An 8,636-nucleotide genomic window follows, 5' to 3' on the forward strand; every position below is an offset into this window, starting at 1 on the left:
CGGAGTTCTCTCCTGAAACTAAAGTTGCTACCTGTGAGTTAATTGTTGAAAAACTTGAAAAGGAGATTCAAGCTTTAGATGAGCAGATCCAGTCTTATGATTTCCAAGACCCTAAAAAGTTCTTGGAAATTCTTCTTCCTTCACAACAAGCAATAACAGATGTGCCTATAGAGGTATACATTGACAATGTGCAGCTGGAAGTATGCATTGCAGAGTTGGGGCAGCCAACAGAGTCCGGTGTCCGTGATCCTATTGCGGTATACATGGACACATTTTTCAGTTTGATTGATAAATCAGGCTGTATTTTCCGTGACCAGGGTCAGTACGTGCATGAAGGGCTGCCAGCAATTGCATCTGTGACTTCGTGGCAGCATTCTCAAGCGGCATCATTTCCAGGTTTACTTGCATGGTTAATATGGCATTTTAGCATCACCTGATTTCTTGTTTATACAGCAGATTAGAGTAGGTTGTGTAAATAAATAAGCAGCCATAAGGGCAGCATCTTGTTTCAGTTGGCTTTTAGTTTGTTTGAGTTCAGTTTCAGTGTGAAAATAAGTCTTCAGTTGTGTTGATTTATGTAAAATGGACTCCATTGCCCAATGGTGGAGGCACTGTCTGCTCTCCCAAAGTTCTGCGGTTCTTGGCACCTCCAGGAAGCTGCAGCTGCCATCCCAAATGGAGCCAATGTTAGACTCCGTCTCCTGTCAGAGATTGATTCTTCTTCAAAACCCTGTTTTGAAGAAGAAATCATTAATGTGTTGTTTAAATTTGTGTAATTTATGCTCCAGCTCTTCAAAAGGCAGTGATTGCAGCTCCTACCTCTGTAAAAGCACAAAGAAAACAAAGCATACATCAGACTCTACTGTTGATGAATTTGGTCAAGTTTTATCTTCATATGGTTTCAATTATCATGGTACAGAGGTTCTCTACAGTGGCACATCCAGTAATTCGTTTCGAAGCTTTGCAGGCCCTTAGAGCAGCAATACACAGTTATACATCCATTATGTCTTTATGTTGGCATCTAATTTCTTCAACTGTATTGGGACTACTTGTGTCATCTTATTTTGACATTGGCGCACATGCAACATCGACAAAATTCTGCAAGGGAACCTCCAGGCAAAATCTGAGACCAGTTGATGACAAAACAATGCCGAGTGCTGTAAAGGAGGGGATGCAACAGAGTCTAGACCTATGGTTCGGGGTTGTAACCATCCAAGGTGTCATGGAATATCCATTTCTTCATGCACGTGCCTTCTCTGCTGCTGCAAAGTTTTCACCAGTGATTGACAAGGGAAGATGTGAGCAGTTTGTTTATGCTGCCATGACAATGTTTGTACTTATTTTGTTAGAAGCTTATGGCAGCATGGCAGCACCCAAGGGAGGGAGAGGAATGGATACCTTGTATCAGTCATACATTGAGTGCAGGATTGCCACATTCAAATGGTTACATACTTATTGAAGCAAATGGTGGTCTCAATCAACAGCGCACATCGATTTGTAATGCAGTAGCTGTGGCAGGCCTTTTGAATGCAACTCTTGTTATCCCCAAATTTCATTTTAACAGTATTTGGCAAGATCCTAGCAACTTTGGAGACATTTATGATGAGGGGCATTTTATCAAAAGTCTTAGATACGATGTGAGGGTGGTTAGAGAGCTCCCAGAAGATATAATGGCAACGTTTGACTACAATACAAGCAATATTTTTAATTTCAGGGTTAAGGCTTGGTGACCTGTCAGTTACTACTTGCAAAAGGTTCTTCCAAGATTACTTGATATTGGGGTGATACGGATATCTCCATTTGTAAATAGACTGTCATCTGAAGTCCCGCCCAATATTCAGCGCCTCCGATGTTTGGCTAATTACGAAGCATTAAAATTTTCTGTGCCCATTACTTCAATTGCAGAAAAGCTAGTAAAACGCATGATTGGGGCAAGCTCCAGAAGTAATGGAAAGTATATTGCAGTTCATCTTCGATTTGAAGAGGACATGGTAGCTTTCTCATGCTGTGTTTATGATGGAGTGGTGGAAGATGCATTGCATAATGCAAATTTGACACCATTTGATCTTTCTGCAGTGGCTGTGACTATTGGACCTGGTTTAAGCCTATGCTTACGTGTTGGTGTGAGAAAAGCAAGACTGATAGCTGGAAAACACAATTTGCCAATGGTTGGAGTCCATCACATGGAGGCGCATGCTTTAGTTGCTAGGTTGACAGAAAAGGAGTTGCAATTTCCATTCCTGGCCCTTTTAATATCTGGTGGTCACAATCTTCTTATCCTAGCGCAAAGTGTTGGTCGATATGTACAACTAGGTACAACAATAGATGATGCAATTGGAGAGGCATATGACAAGACAGCAAGGTGGCTTGGACTCGATATGAGGAGAGGTGGTGGCCCGGCTCTAGAAGAGCTTGCGCTGGAAGGTGACCTATGCAGGCTTGAAAACAAAAGTGCGGAAGGCAATTGAATTCAGAAACATTGATACAAACAATGATCTGATAGTTGCCGCGAGCACTAAAGACCTAAAACTTCGGGCAGACATTGCTGCCTTTTTCCAGAGAGTTGTTGTTTTGCATTTGGAGCAGAGATGTGATCGAGCTGTTGAATGGGCCCAAAGCATTGAACCATCTATTAATTGTTTGGTTGTGTCAGGAGGCGTTGCTTCAAATCATTATGTGCGAATTCAGCTGGATAAGATTGTAAAGAAGCATAACTTGAAGCTTGTTTGCCCACCCCCAAGCCTTTGTACAGATAATGTTGGATCTGCATCCAAGGTGGCAACTGGGAGAGATATTTGCAGAGGGTAGGAGTAGTTCACCCTCTCTCAAAAGGGCCTGAATTCATCCATCATTAACATCCTCTATCCAAATGTCTTCACAACACAATTCATGAGAAGGATCTTCATACTTTTGACTCTGCAATCTGAATCTGCTATTTACCACTGTAAAGTATCGATTCAGATTCTGGAAAAATTATATCACAGTGACCATATTGTCATTGCAAATGAGCTTGTGAAATTGGTATCGATTGAGCTCTCCTTGAACAAATATGCTTGCGCCAAAAATAATTCTTTGTAGTCAATAATGGCTTCATTATTCTGCAACATAAACCACCAAATTTGAGCAAAGTCATCTGCACTGCACCTACTGAAAGGCTCCGATACTCTGTACAGGACTCTGTTCCATGATTTCCGCCAACGACTGATCCTTTGGAGATTTTGTGGGCGATGTGGCTCTTAGAAGGCGGATTATGAGCTTTTGTTGATGCTACCATATAGCATGTGGTTGAAATGTGTTGGAAATCGATGAGTGGCACAGCATAAATCAAAATTAAACACGCAAACCTCTTTCAGTATAGTTGTCTTTATCAGCTGAATCGGTGGACTACTAGCTTGAAGGTTATGCAACGTGGCAAACCAAACTAAAGTGAAGATTATCCATTACAGCCAGAGAATGCGATTTGATTCCAATCTTGGTCCTATGGAGATATGCGCTCCAGTTTTGCCTCATAATTATCCAAATCATCAACAGAATGTTAGTTTAAAGTTTGTTTTATTAAAATCGCCAATGTATTTCCAGAAATTCGGGAGCAGTTGTAATTTCCAGCATATGCAAAGTGGCAGAGAACGAGGAGCGATTGCCTATGTTTGTCTTCAGTCGGGATTGACACCTGTAAATGCTACTTCATCAGTTATCAAGTAGAAAGAGTGCCACTCTCTCTTCAGGAAGCGCTAATTGTTTTGTTTTAGTTTATTTTGTTAAATAAGGATAAAAACAAATTCCTGGTCTTGGGGTCGACTTGTTTTCCCCCAGCTGTATTTTGTTTCATATTTTTGTGATGTTAGTTAAAACAGCGCCCCTGTTTTGGGCAGCATTGTATTTATTATAAAACAAATTCATTTGTAATAGGTTAGAGAGAGTGAGAGAGGGGAGTTTTTCTGAGCGCTGGGAACTGCTGGAGAAGCAGAGAGCTTTTTATTGTACAATTTTTTCTGCAGAGAATTTAATGGAATTTCACAGCTCTGTTTGCTGAGATTCATGTGGTATGTTGATTTAGCATAAGTTTTTCCCTTTGTCTCATATGTAAACCGTTATGTTTCATTCACCTCATGATCATATCTATTTGAGCAAATGAAGTGATTAGGTAGGAATTCATAGTATTATATGCTCCTCCTATAAGTTTGTTCAATTCAATGTTTTCTTATGTTTAAGGAGGATTCGAAGTATTATTTGCCCTCCTTAGCTCCTCACCAGTCTTGCCATCCCATTTAAAATCTAGATTTGGTGTTAAATTGCTTGCCTACCTTGCCTCAGTTGATATTCTGTGTAGTCATCATATTTCTCTGTTTGAAGCTGTGATTTTGCCCATGCAGCCCAGAAAAGTCCCGTCATTTAATTTAAAAACCCCAAATCAACACTTCCTCATCAGTTTACTAGCCTAAAATCTTTATTCTTAATTGGTCAGCCTAATCATATTGAAAGATCTATCAAATCTGACCCGAGAGAGCCTTCTCATACCTCGTAGGGCTAGCTACGAGGTGAAATGGTTTGATGTTTCCTTGAAGGTTTACCTTCCTCAGCCTAGGGTGAAATCTCAAGCACTAACATAGTGGCGACCCTACTGGGGAGAACAAACTTGTTTGTGTGTTGATGTGTTTGTTTCATAAGTCTTAGACGGAGCCTGAAGTTATGCCAGGAGCCTTCGAAAACGCTCTTTTTTTACATCAGCGTTAGTAGATAAACGCTGCTTCAGTCAATCTCCGTGAGCTTGTGAATACGACCACTTCGATTGCATTTTACCCCAGTACATGTATCAAGTTCAGATCTGATGCTGATGGTGGACAGCAGTCAGACACTTATGCAGGCTGAACCATTCACCTGGCGACTCCAACTCGATCCAGACATTCCAGTGCCTGTTGATGCATTCATGCAATGGTAGGGTATGTGGCAGACCCTGCATTTTGTAAAACTCTAGATGGCGTTAGAGAATTGTTAGTGGATATTGAAATTAATGAAGAATTTTTCAGTGACTTCTTTCAAAGTTTGAAATCTCCGGAGTTCTCTCCTGAAACTAAAGTTGCTACCTGTGAGTTAATTGTTGAAAAACTTGAAAAGGAGATTCAAGCTTTAGATGAGCAGATCCAGTCTTATGATTTCCAAGACCCTAAAAAGTTCTTGGAAATCCTTCTTCCTTCACAACAAGCAATAACAGATGTGCCTATAGAGGTATACATTGACAATGTGCAGCTGGAAGTAAGCATTGCAGAGTTGGGGCAGCCAACAGAGTCCGGTGTCCGTGATCCTATTGCGGTATACATGGACACATTTTTCAGTTTGATTGATAAATCAGGCTGTATTTTCCGTGACCAGGGTCAGTACGTGCATGAAGGGCTGCCAGCAATTGCATCTGTGACTTCGTGGCAGCATTCTCAAGCGGCATCATTTCCAGGTTTACTTGCATGGTTAATATGGCATTTTAGCATCACCTGATTTCTTGTTTATACAGCAGATTAGAGTAGGTTGTGTAAATAAATAAGCAGCCATAAGGGCAGCATCTTGTTTCAGTTGGCTTTTAGTTTGTTTGAGTTCAGTTTCAGTGTGAAAATAAGTCTTCAGTTGTGTTGATTTATGTAAAATGGACTCCATTGCCCAATGGTGGAGGCACTGTCTGCTCTCCCAAAGTTCTGCGGTTCTTGGCACCTCCAGGAAGCTGCAGCTGCCATCCCAAATGGAGCCAATGTTAGACTCCGTCTCATGTCAGAGATTGATTCTTCTTCAAAACCCTGTTTTGAAGAAGAAATCATTAATGTGTTGTTTAAATTTGTGTAATTTATGCTCCAGCTCTTCAAAAGGCAGTGATTGCAGCTCCTACCTCTGTAAAAGCACAAAGAAAACAAAGCATACATCAGACTCTACTGTTGATGAATTTGGTCAAGTTTTATCTTCATATGGTTTCAATTATCATGGTACAGAGGTTCTCTACAGTGGCACATCCAGTCATTCGTTTCGAAGCTTTGCAGGCCCTTAGAGCAGCAATACACAGTTATACATCCATTATGTCTTTATGTTGGCATCTAATTTCTTCAACTGTATTGGGACTACTTGTGTCATCTTATTTTGACATTGGCGCACATGCAACATCTACAAAATTCTGCAAGGGAACCTCCAGGCAAAATCTGAGACCAGTTGATGACAAAACAATGCCGAGTGCTGTAAAGGAGGGGATGCAACAGAGTCTAGACCTATGGTTCGGGGTTGTAACCGTCCAAGGTGTCATGGAATATCCATTTCTTCATGCACGTGCCTTCTCTGCTGCTGCAAAGTTTTCACCAGTGATTGACAAGGGAAGATGTGAGCAGTTTGTTTATGCTGCCATGACAATGTTTGTACTTATTTTGTTAGAAGCTTATGGCAGCATGGCAGCACCCAAGGGAGGGAGAGGAATGGATACCTTGTATCAGTCATACATTGAGTGCAGGATTGCCACATTCAAATGGTTACATACTTATTGAAGCAAATGGTGGTCTCAATCAACAGCGCACATCGATTTGTAATGCAGTAGCTGTGGCAGGCCTTTTGAATGCAACTCTTGTTATCCCCAAATTTCATTTTAACAGTATTTGGCAAGATCCTAGCAACTTTGGAGACATTTATGATGAGGGGCATTTTATCAAAAGTCTTAGATACGATGTGAGGGTGGTTAGAGAGCTCCCAGAAGATATAATGGCAACGTTTGACTACAATACAAGCAATATTTTTAATTTCAGGGTTAAGGCTTGGTGACCTGTCAGTTACTACTTGCAAAAGGTTCTTCCAAGATTACTTGATATTGGGGTGATACGGATATCTCCATTTGCAAATAGACTGTCATATGAAGTCCCGCCCAATATTCAGCGCCTCCGATGTTTGGCTAATTACGAAGCATTAAAATTTTCTGTGCCCATTACTTCACTTGCAGAAAAGCTAGTAAAACGCATGATTGGGGCAAGCTCCAGAAGTAATGGAAAGTATATTGCAGTTCATCTTCGATTTGAAGAGGACATGGTAGCTTTCTCATGCTGTGTTTATGATGGAGTGGTGGAAGATGCATTGCATAATGCAAATTTGACACCATTTGATCTTTCTGCAGTGGCTGTGACTATTGGACCTGGTTTAAGCCTATGCTTACGTGTTGGTGTGAGAAAAGCAAGACTGATAGCTGGAAAACACAATTTGCCAATGGTTGGAGTCCATCACATGGAGGCGCATGCTTTAGTTGCTAGGTTGAAAGAAAAGGAGTTGCAATTTCCATTCCTGGCCCTTTTAATATCTGGTGGTCACAATCTTCTTATCCTAGCGCAAAGTGTTGGTCGATATGTACATCTAGGTACAACAATAGATGATGCAATTGGAGAGGCATATGACAAGACAGCAAGGTGGCTTGGACTCGATATGAGGAGAGGTGGTGGCCCGGCTCTAGAAGAGCTTGCGCTGGAAGGTGACCTATGCAGGCTTGAAAACACAAGTGCGGAAGGCAATTGAATTCAGAAACATTGATACAAACAATGATCCGATAGTTGCAGCGAGCACTAAAGACCGAAAACTACGGGCAGACATTGCTGCCTTTTTCCAGAGAGTTGTTGTTTTGCATTTGGAGCAGAGATGTGATCGAGCTGTTGAATGGGCCCAAAGCATTGAACCATCTATTAATTGTTTGGTTGTGTCAGGAGGCGTTGCTTCAAATCATTATGTGCGAATTCAGCTGGATAAGATTGTAAAGAAGCATAACTTGAAGCTTGTTTGCCCACCCCCAAGCCTTTGTACAGATAATGTTGGATCTGCGTCCAAGGTGGCAACTGGGAGAGATATTTGCAGAGGGTAGGAGTAGTTCACCCTCTCTCAAAAGGGCCCGAATTCATCCATCATTAACATCCTCTATCCAAATGTCTTCACAACACAATTCATGAGAAGGCTCTTCGTACTTTTGACTCTGCAATCTGAATCTGCTATTTACCACTGTAAAGTATCGATTCAGATTCTGGAAAAATTATATCACAGTGACCATATTGTCATTGCAATTGAGCTTGTGAAATTGGTATCGATTGAGCTCTCCTTGAGCAAATATGCTTGCGCCAAAAAGAATTCTTTGTAGTCAATAATGGCTTCATTATTCCGCAACATAAACCACCAAATTTGAGCAAAGTCATCTGCACTGCACCTGCTGAAAGGCTCCGATACTTTGTACAGGACTCTGTTCCATGATTTCCGCCAACGACTGATCCTTTGGAGATTTTGTGGGCGATGTGGCTCTTAGAAGTCGGATTATGAGCTTTTGTTGATGCTACCATATAGCATGTGGTTGAAATGTGTTGGAAATCGATGAGTGGCACAACATAAATCAGAATTAAACACGCAAACCTCTTTCAGTATAGTTGTCTTTATCAGCTGAATCGGTGGACTACTAGCTTGAAGGTTATGCAACGTGGCAAACCAAACTAAAGTGAAGATTATCCATTACAGCCAGAGAATGCGATTTGATTCCAATCTTGGTCCTATGGAGATATGCGCTCCAGTTTTGCCTCATAATTAGCCAAATCATCAACAGAATGTTAGTTTAAAGTTTGTTTTATTAAAATCGCCAATGTATTTCCAGAAAT

The 8,636-nt window shown here is 41.1% G+C and overlaps 2 pseudogenes; both read left to right on the forward strand.

Moving 5' to 3' along the window:
• Positions 1 to 1,356: 1,356 nt before the first annotated feature.
• Positions 1,357 to 2,893, forward strand: LOC149197475 (putative tRNA N6-adenosine threonylcarbamoyltransferase, mitochondrial pseudogene; annotated as a pseudogene).
• A 3,516-nt stretch (positions 2,894 to 6,409) lies between these two features.
• On the forward strand, positions 6,410 to 7,923 carry LOC149197476 (putative tRNA N6-adenosine threonylcarbamoyltransferase, mitochondrial pseudogene; annotated as a pseudogene).
• Positions 7,924 to 8,636: the final 713 nt, after the last annotated feature.

Source organism: Pinus tabuliformis, chromosome 2_2 (assembly GCF_031772625.1).
Source record: "Pinus tabuliformis cultivar Carrire ecotype Pingquan chromosome 2_2, CPIR1, whole genome shotgun sequence".
NCBI lineage: Eukaryota > Viridiplantae > Streptophyta > Pinopsida > Pinales > Pinaceae > Pinus > Pinus tabuliformis.